Below are 17,884 nucleotides of genomic sequence, written 5' to 3' on the forward strand. Positions count from 1 at the left end.
CAATTAATTGAATGGACCAATGAGCTGAACAGTGGCAGATGATATTCAATTTAGGTAAATGAGAGGTGCTGCATTTTGGAAAAGCAATCTTAGCTGGACTGATACATAGAACATAGAGCAACACAGCGCAGTACAGGCCCTTCTGCCCTCGATGTTGCGCAGACCTGTCATACCAATCTGATGCCCATCTAAACTACACTATTCCATGTACGTCCATATGCTTGTCCAATGATGACTTCAATGTACTTAAAGTTGGCGAATCTACTTCCGTTGCAGGCAAAGAGTTTCATACCCTTACTTCTCTCTGCGTGATGAAGCTACCTCTGACATCTGTCCTGTATCTATCATCCCTCGATTTAAAGATATGCCCCCTCATGCTCGCCGTCACCATATTTGAAAAAAAAAAGCTCTGTCCACCCTTTCTCAGCCTCTGATTATCTAATATTTATATTTAATAGAAAATTCCTAGGTGTTGTTGCTGAACACATAGACGTTGCAGTGCAGGGTCATATTTTTTTTGAAGTGGAATCGCAGGTAGATGGAATATCGAAGAAGCTGTTTGGTTTGCTTCCCTGTATTGGTCAGAGCATTGAATATAGTCGTTGGAACGTCATGTTGCACTTGTACGTTACACTGGTTAGGAGACGTTTGGAAAATTGTGTGCAATTCTGTTCTCGGCCTATCGGAAGGATGTTGTGAAACTTGAAAGGGTTCAAAAAAGAATTACAAGGATATTGGCATGGTTAGAGGGTTTCAGCTGTAGGAAATGGCCAAATAGGCTGGGACGGTTTTCCCTGGAGCATCAGAGGCTGAGGGGTGACCACATAGAGGGGTATAAAATCATGGTGGGCTTGCATAACATTATCAGACAAGGTCTTTTTCCTGGGGTAGCGTAGTCCAGAAATAGAGGGTGTAGGTTTGGTTGAGAGGGGAAAGATATAAAAGGGAATTAAGGAACAACTTTTTCACGCAGAGGGTGGTGGGTGTATGGAATGAGCTGCCGAATGAAGTGGTGGAGGCTCGTACAATTAGTACATTTTAAAGGCACCTGGATACTTATATGAAACAGTTTAGAAGGATATGGCCCAGGTGCTGGCAAAAGGGACTACATGAGGTGAGGATATCTGCTCGGCATGGACAAATTTGACAGAAGATTCCATTACGTGCTGTTCACCTCTGTGACTCACAGCTCAGTGGGTTTCAATCTCTTAAAAGATAAACCTTTGTCTGTTTTATTTTAGTAAAGCTATAACATTCAGTGCAGTGAGGGTTTATTTCTTTAAATACACATCTTATGATATTTTGATTAAATCTCTAAAATATAAAATTTATTAGTTCTAATATATTCGAGAGGAATATTTTGTGAAGCGGCAAGACTGCCTTTTTCTGGGTCTGTGAATGTTAGGGTGCAGAGACGGCCATTCATAGAGTGATGTGTCCTTTCTGTCGGACTTGGGAGATTAGGGAGAGTTTTAATGATCCTGATGATTGTCTGCAGGAAGTGACCGTGCAAATCATATAGGATTTCATGGATCAGAGGGAGCGGTTCTTCAATGTTATGAAGAATTTACAGGAATCGGGGATTTCATAGTGGCAATTTCAGAAAAGTAGGAAAACTTCGCATCCAGTCAGTTAGATGGGTAAAATCTCTGAAGGGTAGGAGTAGAGGGCAGTTAGTGCAGGATTCCCCTATGGCTATCTCCATCTCAAACATGTATACTGTTTGAGAAAACGTCGGGGTGACAGACTCTCAGGAGATTGCAGCACTGACAGCCAAGTTACTGGTACTGAGACTGACCCGAGTGCAATAAGAGGTATATAAGGTTCCAGGTAATCAATGGTGATAGGGGACTGTCTAGTCAGGAGCTTTGACTGCCGTTTATGTAGCTGAAATTTACACATCAGAATGGGGTGGTGCCTTAGAACCAGAGTGAAGTATGTCTCACAGAGGATGCAGAATATTCTGAAAAGGGAAGAATAACCCATAGGAGATCATTGTATATTGATACCAATGACACAGGAAGGAAAAAAGGATGAAGTCCTGATGAGAAAATATAGCAAATTAGCCTGGAAGACAAAAAGTACTTCCATGTGAGTAAAAGTGTCTGGATTGCTCCCAGTGCCACATACTAGTGAGAATAGGAATATTAGGATAGAGAAAATGAACGTGTAGCGAAGGATCTTGTGCAAGGGAGAAGGTTCACTGCTTTTGGATCACTGGAATCTCTGCAGTGGTAGAATTGACCTGCATAAGAAGGACGGATTGTATCTGAATTGGAATGGAAGTTTTGCTGATGCTACTCGAGAGAGTGGGGATAAATCCAAAGACATATTTAGAAAAGAGAGAAGTGTGAGGCTGATACTGTCCAGAAATCAAACGGTCAAGGCAGGCAAGGGTAAGTCATAGAATGAGGTACGACTGACCAGTTACACTGCATTTATTTCAATGCAAGAGGCCTCACAGGGAAGGCAAATGAGCTCATGGTATGGTTTTAATTATGGAACTGCGATATCATGGGCATAACAGAAACGTGGCTCAGGGATGGATAGGACTGGCAGCGTAATGTTCCAGGGTATAGATGTAAGAGGAAGGATATAAAGGGGGAAATCAGAGACGAAGCTGAGTGGCGTTTTTGATTAGGGATAGCATTATGGTTGCGCTTAGGGAGGATATTCATGACAGTACGTCCAGTGAAGTCATTTGGATGGAACTACGTAATAAGAAAGTGATGATCACTTTAGAACGTAGAACATAGAAAGGTACAGCACAGAACAGACCCTTAGGCCCACGATGATGTGCCGAGACCTAATCGTAATGTAAAATATAGTAACTTAACCTACGCATCCCTCAACTCACTGCTACTAATGTCTCCAATGACATCACTTCCACCACCTTAGCTGGCAACGCATTGCATGCACTTACAACTCTATGTGTAATGAACTTACATCTGATGTCTCCTTTACACTTCCCTCCTAATATCATCAAACAATGACTTCTCGTATCTGTCAATCCTGCCCTGCGGAAAAGTCTTTGGCTATTGACTCGATCTATTGTTCTCATTATTTTGTACACCTCGATTAGGTCTCCTCTCTTCGTCCGTCTCTCCAGAGATAAAAGTCTGAGCTTATTAAACTTTCTTCATAAGGCAAGCACTCAAGTCCAGGCAGCATCCCAGTAAACCTTCTTTGCACCCTCTCCAAAGCCTCTGTCTCTTTCCTACAGTAGAGCGACAAGAACTGGACACAATTTACCAAGTGTGGACTCACTAGGGACTGCAGCAAAACCTCGTGGCTCTTAAACTCGATACCCATGTGAATGAAAGCTAAAACACCATATGCTTTCTTAACAATCCCATCCACTTGGATGTTAACTTTGAGGGATCTCTGTGATTTCACACCCAGATCCCTCTGTTCCACCACATTGCCAAGAATTCTGTCTTCAATCCTATATTCAACATTCGAACTAGACATTCCAAAATGTATCATTTCGAAGTTATCCAGGTTGAACTCCATCTGCATTTCTCAGCCCTGCTCTGCGTCCTGTTTATGTCGCGCTGCAGCCTGCAGTATCCCTCTATACTATCGGCGACACCTCCAACCTTTATGTCATCTGCAAATTTACTAATCAACCCCTCAACTTCTTCATCCAAGTCATTTATAAAAACTACAAAGAGCTGAGGCACAAGAACAGAGCCCCGCGGGACCCGACTCAACACTGACCTCCAGGCGGAATATTTTCCATCTATAACCACGCTCTTCCTTCTGTCTACCAGCTAATTCTGAATCCAAATAGCGCAATCTTCCTGTATCCCATACTTCCTGACTTTTTTGAATGAGCTTACCATGGGGAACCCTGTCAAATGCCTTGCAGAAATGCATTTACAGTGCATTTACTGCTCGACCTACGACGACCCGTCTTGTTACCTCCTCTCAGAACATAATAATATTTGTGAGGCATAACTTGCCCCTCACAAAGCCATGCTGACTGCCTTTAATCTCACTATGCTTTGCCAAATAGTCATCAATCCTATCCCTCAGAATTATTTGCATAACTTCGCTGACCACAGAGGTGATACTGACTGGTCTGTGATTGCCAAAGATTTATCTACTACCCTTCTTGCAAAGTGGAACAACATTTGCCTCCTTCCCATCTTCCAGTACGACTCCCGTGGAGAGTGAGGAGGCACAAATCCTTGCCAGCAGCTTAGCAACTGCCTTTCTCGCTTCCTGGAGCAGCCTTGGATAAATCTGGTCTGGCCCTGGGGAGTTATCAATCTTAATGTTTTCAAAGATTTCTAGCACATCATTTTCATCAAAATTGATCTGGTCAAGATTGTATCCCAGCTCCTCTAAGTTTTCATTTGCAACAAATTATCTTTCATTGGTAAAAACCGAAGCAAAAAAAAACCTCTTTTTGGGCTTCCCCTGTCTGATCAGACTCCACACATACGTTTCCACCACTATCCCTGATCAGCCCTACCTTCTCTCTTATCATTCTGTTATTCCTCACGTAGGAGTGAAACGCCTTTGGATCCTCCCTAATTCTTCTTGCCAAGCCGTTTTCGTGCCCCCTCCTGGTTCTCCTCAGTCCATATTTGAGCTCCTTTCCAGCAAGCCTGTAATTTCTAAACTTGTGCTAGATCCTTGCTTCCTCCAACTTACGTAAGCTGCCTTCTTCCTTTTGATGAGAAGCTCATCTGTTCTCGTCATCCAAGGTATCCTTCATCTTACCATTTCTTACTTTCTCAGAGGAACTGATTTGTGCATCACTCGCAAAAACGGCTCCTTAAATAGTCTCCACATGTCAGCTATGTCCTTTCTGTGAAAACATTGCTCCCAGTCTGTACTTCCCAACTCCTGCCTGATAGGGTCATAAATTCCTTTTCCCCAATTAAATACATTTCCTCGGTAATTGCACCTTTCACTCTCCCAAACTATGGTAAATGTAAGGCAGTTGCGATCACTTACATCAAAGTGCTCTCCCACCGCGAGATCTGAAACCTGTCCTGGCTCGTTGCCAATCACCAAATTCAAAATGGCCTCTCCCCTCGTCGGACTGTCTACACACTGAGTAAGGAAACCCTCCTGAACACACCTGACAAAAAGGCTCCATACGATCTATCTGCACTGAGGAGGTTCCACTTGATATTGGGAAAGTTGAAATCACCCATAACAACAATCCTGCTATTTTGCATTTTTCCAGAATCTACCCACCTATGAGATCTTCAGTCTCTCTCCTGCTATCAGGTGGTCTCGAGAAAAATCCAATGCGGTGGCTGTTCTCTCTTTTCTTTTTAAACGTGCAATAAACCCTGAAACATCAAGCAAACATCCCTGCCCCTGTGAAACCCACGTCTCCGTTATGGCCACAGCATTGTAGCCCCAAGTCAAGATCCATGCTCTAAGTTCATCACTCTCATGCCGGACACTCCTTGCAATAAAGCAGACACACTTTAACCGATCCCTTTATTTCATTGCATAAGAAACCTTCCGATAGATTCAATATATCCTGTCACTGTCCGGTCTGCAACTGACCCCCTCTCAGACATGTGGCGCCGATTCCCACGCCCCTGCCAATCTAGTTTCAACCCTCCCGAATCGGAAGAGCAAATCTCCCACAAAGGACAATTGTTTCCATCGAGTTCAGATGCAACCCTTCCTCCATGTACAGGTCCCACCTTCCCCGAAGTTATCCCAATGGTCTACGTATCTGTAGTCCTCCCTCCTGCACCAGCCGTTCAGCCACGTGTTAAGCTGCATTCGCTGATGGTTCTTCATCTCACTATCTCGTGGCACCGGTAGCAAACCCAAGATCCCTATTCTACTCGTCGTGCTCTTCAGCTTCCAACCTAATTCTCTGGAGTCACGTTTGAGATTCACATTCTCTTTTCCTGCTATATCATTGGTGCCAAAATGTACCACGATTTCTAGCTGCTCACCCTCCCCCTTCAGAATCTTGTAAACTCGATCGGCAATATTCCTGACCCTGGCACCAGGAAGGAAACATATCTTCCGGGAGTCCCGATCCTGACCACAAATTCTACTGTCAATCCGTCTAACTATTAAGTCCCATACCAGTAGAGTTTTCCTATTGCTCCCACCCCCCTCCCCTTCTGATCAAAGTGCATGCTCAGTGCCAGAGACCTGGTAACTATGGCTTTTTTCCTGGTAAGCTGTCCCCACCAGCAGTATCCAAAACGGTATACCTTATTGCCTGACTCATGGTTCCTGCCTACCAGCGTGATGTGCTGAGTAGTCTCCTCATCTTCCTGTGTATGAGCAGACAAACAGGAGGGTGTAAGAAAACCAGTAGCTTGGCGGCATCAGAAGGTGGAGAAATCAACATTTTGGGTCTAATCGTTCTTCCTGACTGAGGGTGAGAGTTGGGGGATCCGCAGATAGAGAGAGAACGAGATGGTTGTGGTGGGAAGAACAGCAGGTTGCTGAAGTTGGGATAGGGGGACACAAATGATAGATGCACTATGGTTGGTCGATGAGAGAGAATCCGGTTGGTAAATGAAACGAAGGGTCGTTAGGCGGAATGGAAGGGAGGAGGTGGACTTGAAATGGTGTAGGTTCATGGCTGGGAAGGCTATTTCAAATTGCAGAACTCATTGTTGTGTCCTTCCAGCTGTAGGCTGCCCAGGCGGATGATGAATTGATGTTCCTCCAATTTGACGTCTGACTCACCGTGGCAACAGAGGAGCCCAAGGATGGTAATGTCAGAAAGTGATTGGGAAGGGGGATTGAATTGGGTCGTGAGAAGATCATATCAGGAGCGCAGGATGCAGCAAAGTAGGATAGAAGAGAGGCAGGTGAAACTCTGTCTCACCTGGATAGACACGGAGAGCTCTGTAGGTAGGTGAGGGGAGTGGTGTGCTGACAGGTTGATGCATCTATTCCAGTTGCAGTGGATGTTTCGGATGGAGGTAACTGGAGGAATAGGTGGGAAGTGTGACACAAATATTAGCGAAGCGAATGGCCCTTGTGAAATATGTGCCAGGTGGTAAGATCCAACCTAATTTACTGTATCTGGTGCTCAGGATGTGGTCTTCTCTACATCGGGGAGACCAAACGTAAATGAAGGGGATGTTTTGCTGCACATCTCAGCTGGGCCCATCAGCGTTGACCTGACATCCCAGTCACTGCCTATTTCAATTCTCCCTCCCAATCCCTTTTCAACACTGCGTTCCTTGGCCTCCTCCATTGCCACAACGAATCAAACCGCAAATTGGAGGAACAACACTATATCTTCCTCCGGGGAATCCTACAGCCTGGAGGAATCGACAGTGAGTTCAAAACTTCAATTAGTCTCCTTTCCAATGCCGCGAATACTTTCCCAGCCCGTTCCATTACTTCCATTCCTCTGATCAAACCTTTTTACAGCCACCAACCGGATTCAGTCCTCCCATCGACAAGCCTGATGGTACCCTGTACCTGTGTTCAGCCATCCACACCTCACCACACTGCCTCCTCCTCCCTCACCCGCCTCTTTATCTGGAGCTCCCTTACTCCCACCCCCCAACTCTTGAAGATTGGCGTTGACTTCTTCACCTCCTGCTGCCTCCTGGCTTGTTGTGTTCTTCCAGTCTCCTGCCTGTTTCCTTTGGATTTAATATTTGCAGTTTTTTAAAAAAAAGTCTTCTTGCGTATTAGGCAGGAAATAGTGAATGGTTTATGCCTCTTCTTATCCAATAGTTTAGATGGGCTGTAGGGCTTTCTCACATTCCTGTGAAACCAGCTTGAGATGCTGCATGTGCTTCTCTTTATTTTCTGTGGAAATGTGCAGGGTCTAACGGTACTGTTACACGCATATTTGCTGCACGTTAACAGCACACGTTTGAATGTTGTCCAAGTTTTGACACTTTAGCACCTGTGTCGTGATAAATTGTTCTGAATATTGTGTGATAGTCACTGAACAAGCTCATCTCTGATTGTATGATGCAGGGAAAGTCATTGCCGAAGCAGCTGAAGATGTTTGTGCCAATCAACCTACTCTGAGGATCGCCCACAGCAATATCCAGCGACTGAGAGGATTGACCTCCACCAGCCACATTGTGTTCTGTATTACCCAACTTGTTTACACCTATTTCCCATTAAGTTCATTTTTTTGTTCAGGTCCCTTGACACCTGACTCAGTCAAATCCTGCTGTGATGTTATTGCCAGTCATTCTTACACAGTGTTCATATCTTTGTTCATGCCAATACACAATGGTATATGTGTGGAGAACATTTCCTTCTCTCAGAGGGTAGTAACTGATGGGGTCTCCCTATCCCAGACAGTTACAGGAGCTGTATCACTGAAATGTTTGGTGGGATAGGGTGAAGATGGTGTCAATGGCTTTTGACACGTCAGAGAGGTGAGGGCGACAATGAACTGGGATGAAAGAGAAATCGAGGCCTACAGCAGATCAGCCCTGACGTTACTGAAAATGAAAGCAGGTTTGAGGGGCGAAAGGGTCTCCTGTTACTCCAGTATACCACATATGCCAGTCTATTTGTGGCCTCTTTCTGTTCTTGTCTAACAGACTTGAAGAGCTGAATGGACTGATCTTGTTCCTGTGTCCATGAGTAGTGGTGCTGAATGGCCTAATCTGGGTACAGTGTTATAGGTTTGAGGTGCTGATTGGCCTGTGAATGTGATTGCATATCAGATTTCAGGGGTGAACGGCTTCATCCTGTTCTGGTGTAATTGAATTCCGTGTAGACTAAGTCTATGACGTTCGGAGAAAGCGAGGAATGTAGATGCTGGAGGTCAGACTCGAAACGTGTGGCACTAGAAAAGCACAGCCTGTCAAGAAGCATCTGAGGAGCAGGGGAATTGTCATTTCAGGTATCCACACTTCATCAGAAATGTCTGAAACATCGATTCTCCTGATCCTCGTAGGTTATCTGACCTACTGTGCTTTACAAGCGCTACACTTTTTGACTTCTACCTGGTCAACCTTCCTGTTTACTTCATCAAATAACTTGAACAAATTTGTCAGGCATATACTCCCATGTGCGAAGCCATGCCAGCGATTCCTAAACAAGTTCTGTCTTCCCAAATGCACATATCTCTTATCCCTCATAATCTTCTCAAGTAGCATACCTACCACCAATGTTAAGCTTAACAGTCTACGGTTCCCAAGCTGTTTTTTCCTTTTACAGCCCTTCATGAAAAAGGGAATAACATTTGCTACCCTGCACTCACTGCGGACCTCACCTGTGATTCATAGTGATGCAAAAATATCAGCCAAGGCTACTGCAAATTCTAATCTATCTACTTGCAGTGTGTATCTTGCATTTATCTGATCAAGGCCAGGAGATTTATCTAACTTCATGCATTTCAACACCTCCTCTACTGTGATATGGACTGTCGCCAATATAGCACCACGGACATCCTCAAGTTCCGAAGTCTTCATGTTTTTCTGCATGTTAAACAGAGGGCAGAAATATGCATTGAGGACTTCGCCCATCTCCTGCAGTACTATAAATACATATTCTCCTTGGTTCTTGGGAGGTCCTATTCTCTCTATTTGGAAATGCTGGTGTTGGACTGGGGTGTACATGGTTAAAAATCACACAAAACCAGGTTATAGTCCTACAGGTGTATTTGGAAGCACACTAGCTTTCGAGCGTCGCTCCTTTATCAGGTGATAGTGCAGGTCTCAATCCTGAGAAAAAGAATGAATAGCAAAAAATAACAGTGTGATGGAACTGAAATTATACATTGAAAAATAACTTGATTGCCCGTTGAGTCTTTCATTTGTTTCAATATCATGATTGTTTCACTTCTTTCATGGGCAAATCACAATTTTTTTTTTAAAAGTTGCATTGTCAGGTTAGCTGTTACAATGTGTGATAGCTAGACCAGTATGTTGAAGGTGTTCGCCCCCTGTGTTCTGATCTCATGATGTTCAGATTTATTCTAATCTAAAAAGTGAGATAACAGAGGATTACATGAATTCATGCAGTCTTTGAACAAAGTGCAATGTAACTCTGTAAGTACAATTTCAACCCACAACATTTATGTGTGCATGCGGGTCTTTGTATGTGTGTGTCTGCCGGGTTGGAGGTTGTGATTGTGAGAGAGAGTGTATGTGCGTGTGTAGTGAGTGTAGAGTGGTCTACGTCTCTGAGAGGATGCCTGTGTGAATGTGGGAGTGTGTGTGTCCATAAGGGTATGTGTGGGTGTATGTGTGCGTGTCTGTGAATATGTGTGTGTGTGTGTATGATAGAGAGAGAGAGAGAGAGAGAGAGAGAGAGAATATGTGTGTGTCCCGGTTGAGGCCCTCTCTATGTGTATCAAACTTAGCTATCAGCATCTGCTCGGCCACTTATTCACTCTACAATCACTACGCACACATAGACATACACCCTCTGTCACGCTTACAACACCCAGCCCTCCCCCCCCCCCCCCCACACACACACAGACAAAGACCCACATGATCACATATATTTTATGGGGTGAATTTGTACTTGCAGAGGTACGTTGTACTTTGCTCAAAAATGGCATGAATTCATGTAATCCTCTGTTATCTCACTTTTTACATTTGAATCAATCTAAACATCATGGCATAGACAGAGAACATAGGGGGTTAATACAGTCAACATATTGTTTAGCTACCACCTATTTTTACAGATAACCTGAGAATGCAAATTTTAAAAAAAGGTTGTGTGATTTAAACATGAAAGAAGTGAAACTATCATAATATTCAAACAGATGAAAGACTCAACAGAAAATCAAGGTATTTTTCAATGTATAATTTCAGTTACATCGTACTGTAAGTTTTTGCTATAAATTCTGTGTCTTAGTATTGAGTCCTCCACTATCACCTGATGAAGGAGTGACGCTCCAAAAACTAGTGTGGTTCCAACAGAAACTGTTGGACGATAACCTGTTGTTGTGTGATTTTAAACATTCTACTCTCTCTAGTTTCTTTTTCTTTAATATACTTAAAGTACCTAAGTGGATCACCCAATCTTCTCACCCAATAATACTTTGTGCCCCCTTACCGCCCTCCTGATTTCCTTCTTCAGTAAACTCCAGTATCTCCTGTACATCTCCCCTTTATCTCAACTGCCTGTACTTGAGCCATGCCTTCTTTATTCTGGTCAAAGCCTCCATTCTTCGTGTCACCCATGGTTCTCTAATCTTCCCAACATTGCCGTTCGCCCTCATGGGAACATATAAACCTTGAACTCCCGCTATCTCACTTTTAAATGCCTCCCACTCGCGCGAGTGCCCTTTGCCTGCAAGCAAACACTTCAATAAACCCCTACTCCTGTCTAATTCCGTCAATGTTCACGTTGCATGAATTTAAAACTTGAACATGTGGATCAGTTTTGTCCCTCTCAACAATGATTTAAAATTTAACATAACTACGCTCGTTTGTCCTCCAATCTAAAAATTGGAAATTAGTCTGATTTTATTACGGTGTTGATCTTTCGATAATCCACGCAGATTTGTTGAGTTTTTTCCAGTCTGAGAACTAAGCTGTTTGCCGAAATCTGTTCTTTCAGGTTTGGATCAATGATAACCTCATCGTGCAGACCTCTGCCTCCATCTGGATCGGTCTAGCTTTGAAAGTAATAAGCTGATAGTGGTCTTGTTTTATCAGAGCAATATTCCCAATGTCTACTTCATGTATGGCAGCATAAGTCTTAACCGCCTGACTCTTACATATGTCCTTCTCATGCAGTCACAGACATTTAAACTGCGTTTTATCCTCATGAGGCATATATTTGACTAACCTATCCCATTCCTGAAGGACTCCTTCGTTTTTTAATCGATTTTGAGACACATCAAAAATCACATCATCTTGATTTGTTTCCTCACTATGTGGAGAAGCAACTCACAGCTGTTTCTCCAGTTCGTTTCTCACCTAGTTCTCTGGAGGGGACCTACACAATCAACAATCACCCGTGTGAAAGGTTCTTCAAAACTGGGAATTGGCAACAAACGTGCTGGTCTTTGGCTGTGGCTTACCTAGCATTTGGCATGTATGACACGTACGCAAAAGATAATCACATCCTTATGCATTCCAGGGCAAAAAAAAATGTTTTTGTAACTTAACCATAGTCTTTCATGCACGTAGGTGATCTCCTATCGGTAGTGTATGTGTTATCAGTAGCACCTCCTGTCTGTATCCAACCGGTAACATAATCTGGTGCACTTTGGCCCAATTTCTATTTTACACTGATCTGCTGTTGTCTCCATTACTGTCTTAGCATTTTATCTTTCAGATAATAACTCTCCAGAATATTCTCTGCCAATTTTCTGAAGTACGCATCCTAACATATAATTTTGATCATCTCGTCGTGCTGTTGCAAAGTCCTTAGCCTTTCAGGACTACAAACTTCTGTCTGATCCTCTGCCTGTTCTCATTTTTGCTGCACCGTTATGTCAACAGGATATTTGCTAACTGAACCTCAACTCCTTCATCTTTTAGCTAGTTTTGAGATGCTTTGTACCTCAGATTGAGGTTCTGGATATAGATTAGCTCACTGAGCTGGAACGTTCATTTCCAAATGTTTCGTTACCCTATTCGGTAAAATGTTCTTTGGGCCTCTGGGCGAAGCATTGTTGATAATTCCTGCTATATATTCATAAGTATAATAAATTTAAAACATATAAATAGAAAGGCGGAATTATAGAAAGTGCTTCGCCCAGAGTGCCACTGAAAATATTACCGAGTAGGGTGAGGAAACCTCTGAGATTGGATCTTTCAGCTCAGCGAGCAAACCTCATTCAGGTCCTTTATCTTTCTCTTCATGTTTCGCTTCGGGCTGTGACTTATGATAGTGGGACCAGTTACTACACAATCTGGGAAGATACCAGGATATTTCTATTTTAACTCCTCAGTTTCGTACTCTTCCTTGGGCTTCTCCACAGCAAGGGTTTGATTCTCCAACTTTGGATTATGCCAAATCATTCCAAAGAACGAACTGACTTCCTGGAACTGACATTCTGTCAATGATTCGTACTGTAAATTGTCCAGTCTTGAGTTGGCACTCCAACCTAATCTTACTTTGGGAGGGCTAAATATCTGTCCATCTGTCCCACAAATTGCCATACTCTCGTGCAACAGATCAGAAAGAGTGCAAATTCACTCATCCTTTACTATCAGCGTTAGATCCTTTGTCTCTCAAAAGCATAACTTCTTGTCATTTCCACCGTTCTTTAGAGTATACTTTACCCACGGAGGGGAAATATTTGTATAGATCAGGCAAAAACTTCATACGCAGAGCATTGTTGATAATTCCTGCTATCAACTTACAAATAGAATAAATAGAAATACTTGTAAATATAAAGGAAGAATTATCAACAGTGCTTTGCCCGGAGGACCACTGAGAATGTTACCTACTCGGGTGAGGCTGTGCTCTCTCCTGCACTTCCTCGGCTCCTCTTGGGGTCTCCTTCACTACCTTACTAATGCCACTCCGTTACGTTATTTTTCCCACATCTTTTCTCACAGCGCCTTTCTTTAACGACCCACACTGTGATTTTACGTGTCTGACGTTACCACAGTGGAAAAACCTGAGACCATTCCAACCTCTTAGCCTTATTTTTTTAATCCTGTGATAAATCCTTACCAGTGTTCTCCACACGTTGTTCGCAGTGAGGGAGCTTCTTTTCTCCCAACGTCTTTCCATCACACGATGAAATGCAGGCCAGGAACTTGCCTTGTGCATTACGATATATTATCGGCTAATTCTGCTGTCATTTTCATTTCCTGAATTTCTGTTCCTCCACTGAAATGATTTCTATCTCTGCAAGTGGGATTGTAAACCCCTCCAATGTATAATCGTTCGAATAGCCTCGAAGGTTCTAATGTATTTTTAAAGCACGCACCCATCCATCAAATTGACTATGTTTAATTCCTTCCAACTCAACATAAGTCTGACTTGGTTCCTACTTTATGTTCCTCAATCGCAGTCTATATGCTTTTGTTGCCAGTTCAGAACACTTAAAAGAAACTGATTGACCTCTTTGTAATGCCTTGACCGCTCATCTGACAGCGCCACAAAAACCTCACACTTTCGGCCTACAAGTTTATTCTGAACTAGCAATACTCATAAATCCTCTGACCGCTCCATATACCTCGCCAATTTTTCAAGTGCAATAAGTAAGGTTTCAACGTCTTTCTCATCGAAATGTGGCAGAGTTTTGACATATTTGTATATATGACGACCATCCTTCTATCTTCAACCGGTTAACATGACTTTGGTGACTAAGTTGCAACTTCTCAAGTTCGAGTTCTCTTTCTTGTTATTTCTCCCGTTCTTCTCTCTCTCTGACCAACTAAGAGCCATTTCTCTCCCTGTCTTTTTCGTCTCTCTGTCTCTTTTTCTCTATCTCTCTCCCTCTCTTTCTCTTTGTTTATCTTCTAACTCCATTTTCATCAATTGAAATTTCTGTTTTTTTTCTAGCTCTACTGCACGTGTCTCTTTCTCTGACACACATAAGTGTTTGTATTAACTTACTTACAATTTCTAGTTTGCTTTGGCTTTAGTTGAACACAAGTCTAACTTCTTAGTTAAATAAAAACATTTTCGTTTTCTTTATTTCTAAACTTTCTGGAATAATTTGAGAATCATCTTCAAATTCTTGAACTGCTTTCACAATTTTAAGAGCCATTTCTCTCACTTTTAGTTGAAGCAACCACAAGTCAAAAAATTAAACAAATGCTCTCACCTAAATTTTATTGAAAGATCCAGGGCACTAAATTGCAAGTGTTCAAATCTGCTGGTATCATTGTCGTTCCTTCAAATCTGTCTCAACCAGTTTAAATCTCAAATGAAAGACCACAAGCTGATAAATTCCAACACCGAGACCCAAGTTAAGACATGGGGTTAGCCCCAAGCACTCCCGCCCCTATCCCCCTGATTTAAACCAGAAACACAGAAATTATTTAACCAGAGTCGTAATCTGTGAAAGTTCGAGAAGCCAAGACCATTCAAAATGTCACTGTTTCAAGTAAAATCTAGCAATACTTGTCAGGTCTAACAGTGAACAATTAATTACTCCATCTAATGCTCTTTTAGGGAAATTATTAACCCTATTGTCCCTGCACGTCTCCCCTCTCACCCTGCATATTTATTCCATTAATTCCAGTTGTCTCTTTGGGGACCTACAGTACAAACCCACTGCTCCTACCAATTATAGTTTTAACCCTCCTTTGGAGCCTCGGTACGATGATATCCACCCCCCCCCCCCACACCTCCAATCCAGGTACAGACCGTCCGTCTCGAATAGGTCACCTCTGCCGCAGAAGAGATCCCAGTGATCTAACAATCTGAATCGCTGCACACTACACTAATTCTTCAGCTACGCATTTATCTGCCATATCGTCCTGTTCATGCCCTCACTAGCACCTGACACTGGAAATAATCTTGTACTATCATTATCCTGGTTTTTAACGATTTCCCTCGCTATCTGCAGCAACTCCACAGGACCTCATTGATATTTCTATCTATGTCATTTATACCAAATTTACAATGGCGTCTGGCTGCTCACGCCCAACACCCACACCCACACCATCCGAGGACGTTCTGCAGCCACTTGTAGATAACGTGTACCCTGGCACCTGGGAGCCAATACACCATGCTGGATTCCCATTTGCGGCCACAACGTTTCCTGTCTGCCCCCCTAACTATAGAGTCTCCTATCTCTAAGCAAATCCCCTTACTTTTACCCTTTCCTGCCTTGCCCCAGAGCCAGTTGTAGTGCAAACCGACCTTGCTACCGCTGCTTTCTCCTGAATAGTCATCCGCCTAATATTATCTGAAACAAATTTACTTGTTTATGAGGGGAATGGCCACAAGGGATTCCTTCACTCTGCCTTCTCCATTTGCCTTTCAGGGTGTTCACCTAGCTACTCTCTGCCTGGAACACGACAAGTAGCAAGGAGCACCTGGTGGATCAAATTGCATCTATTTCAATGCAAGAGGGCTGACAGGAAAGGCTTATGAATGCAGGGCATGAATTGGTATGTGGGACTGGGATACCACAGTCATTACAAAAGGAGGAACGTGGGTATGATCACCTCCCTAAATCTCTTGTCTATGAAGTGCTCAGCATCTCGAATGATCCTGAATGCATCCAGCTCCAGCTCCCGAAAACGTTCTCCCCGGACCTGCAGATGGATGAACCGCAAACGCATGTAGTCATCAGGGATAGTGGCAGTCTCCCTGAGTTCCTACATTCAGCAGGAGGAACACACAACTGCTCTAATTGCCGTCTCAACTCCTGTAAGACGGAAGTTTAAAGTACTTTATATGAGTAATCTGTACTTTTGGCTGAGCTGCCGCTATCTGAAATCTCTTGAACCAAACCCTTACTTCTGACAATGTTACCAAAAAATTTAGCAAAAGCATATCACTCCACCCCTCCACAACTCCACTCCTCCACCCGTCCATTTAGATTTGGTTTTGGAAGGAGGGAGACACTGTAGTGATGTAGTGTTTGGACCTTCAGCACTCTTCAACAACAGGCCCAGGATGTTCTTCTGCACACTGCATGTCACTTGTTGGCCTTGGAGGGTGTTTGCCTGATGTCTTTCATACCAATCTGCGTCATCACAGTCCTCTGTTTGTCCTTTCTGGCTATTAGTATTGCATTTATGAATTCCTTGAATCCGTTGATTGCATTCCAAACTGTGCCACACTCCAGATGGAGAGAGGTTGATGTTCCAGTGAACACAGGGCTATTGGAAAGAGAATATCAAAGACATAGGAGCAATTGCATTCCTACCCCTCACTGAGTCTGACTTTCCTTTCAATAACATTGTGTTTATTCTGACAATCCCCTTTTCCACTTCCCTGCAATTTTACCCAGAACCGTTGTTTAAAAAATATGTCCCTCTCTGCCTTGATGGTATTTAATGATTCCATAAGTCCATAAGAAATAGGAATAGAAGGAAAGGCATTCGGCCAATCGAGTCCACTCCGCTATTCAATCATTGCTGATGGGCATTTCAAAGCCACTTACTCGCACTGTCCCAGTATCCCTTAAGCCCTTGTGAGATTAAACATTATATTAAACTCTACCTTGAATATATTTACTGTCCGCTGCGCTCTGTGACCATGAGGTCTCCAGGCCCACCACTCTCTGGCTGAAGAAATGTCTCCGAATTTCTGTTTTAAATTGCCCCCCTCTAATTCTAAGGCTGTGCCCACGAGTCCTGGTATCCTCACCTGACGGAATCAATTTCCAGTGTCCACCCTTTCTAAGACATGCATTATCATATAAGCTTCGATCAGATTTCCCCTCTAACGAATACAACTCCCGGCTCTTCAGCCGTTCATCATGTGTCAGGCCTAACATTCCAGGGACCATCCGTGTGAATCTCCGCTAGACACGCTCCAGTGCCTGTATGTCCTTCCTGAGGGGGTCCAGAACTGGACACAATATTTTAAATGCTGCCTAACCAGAGCTTTATAAAGTATCAGTCGCAATTCACTGCTTTTACATTCCAACCCTCTCGAAATAAATGACAACATTACATTTGCTTTCTTAACCACGGACTCAATCTGCAAGTCACCCTTCAGAGAATCCTATACAAGCACTGTTAAATACCCTTGAAGCTTGGATTTGGAGATGCCGGTGTGGACTGGGTGTACAAAGTTAAAAATCATACAGCACCAGGTTATAGTCTGACAGATTTAATTGGAAGCACGCTAGCTTTCGGAGCAATGCTCCTTCATCAGGTGATTGTGGAGGGCTCAATCCTAACACAGAATTGATAGCAAAAGTTTACAGTGTGAAGTAACTGAAATCGTGCATTGAAAAATTGATTGTCTGTTAAGTCTTTTATCTGTTAGAATGCAGTGATAGTTTCACTTCGTTCATGTGTAAATCACAAAACCTTTTTAAATAAAAGTTGCATTCTCAGGTTAG

This window comes from Chiloscyllium punctatum, chromosome 14, assembly GCF_047496795.1.
Source record: "Chiloscyllium punctatum isolate Juve2018m chromosome 14, sChiPun1.3, whole genome shotgun sequence".
Classification (NCBI taxonomy): Eukaryota; Metazoa; Chordata; class Chondrichthyes; order Orectolobiformes; family Hemiscylliidae; genus Chiloscyllium; species Chiloscyllium punctatum.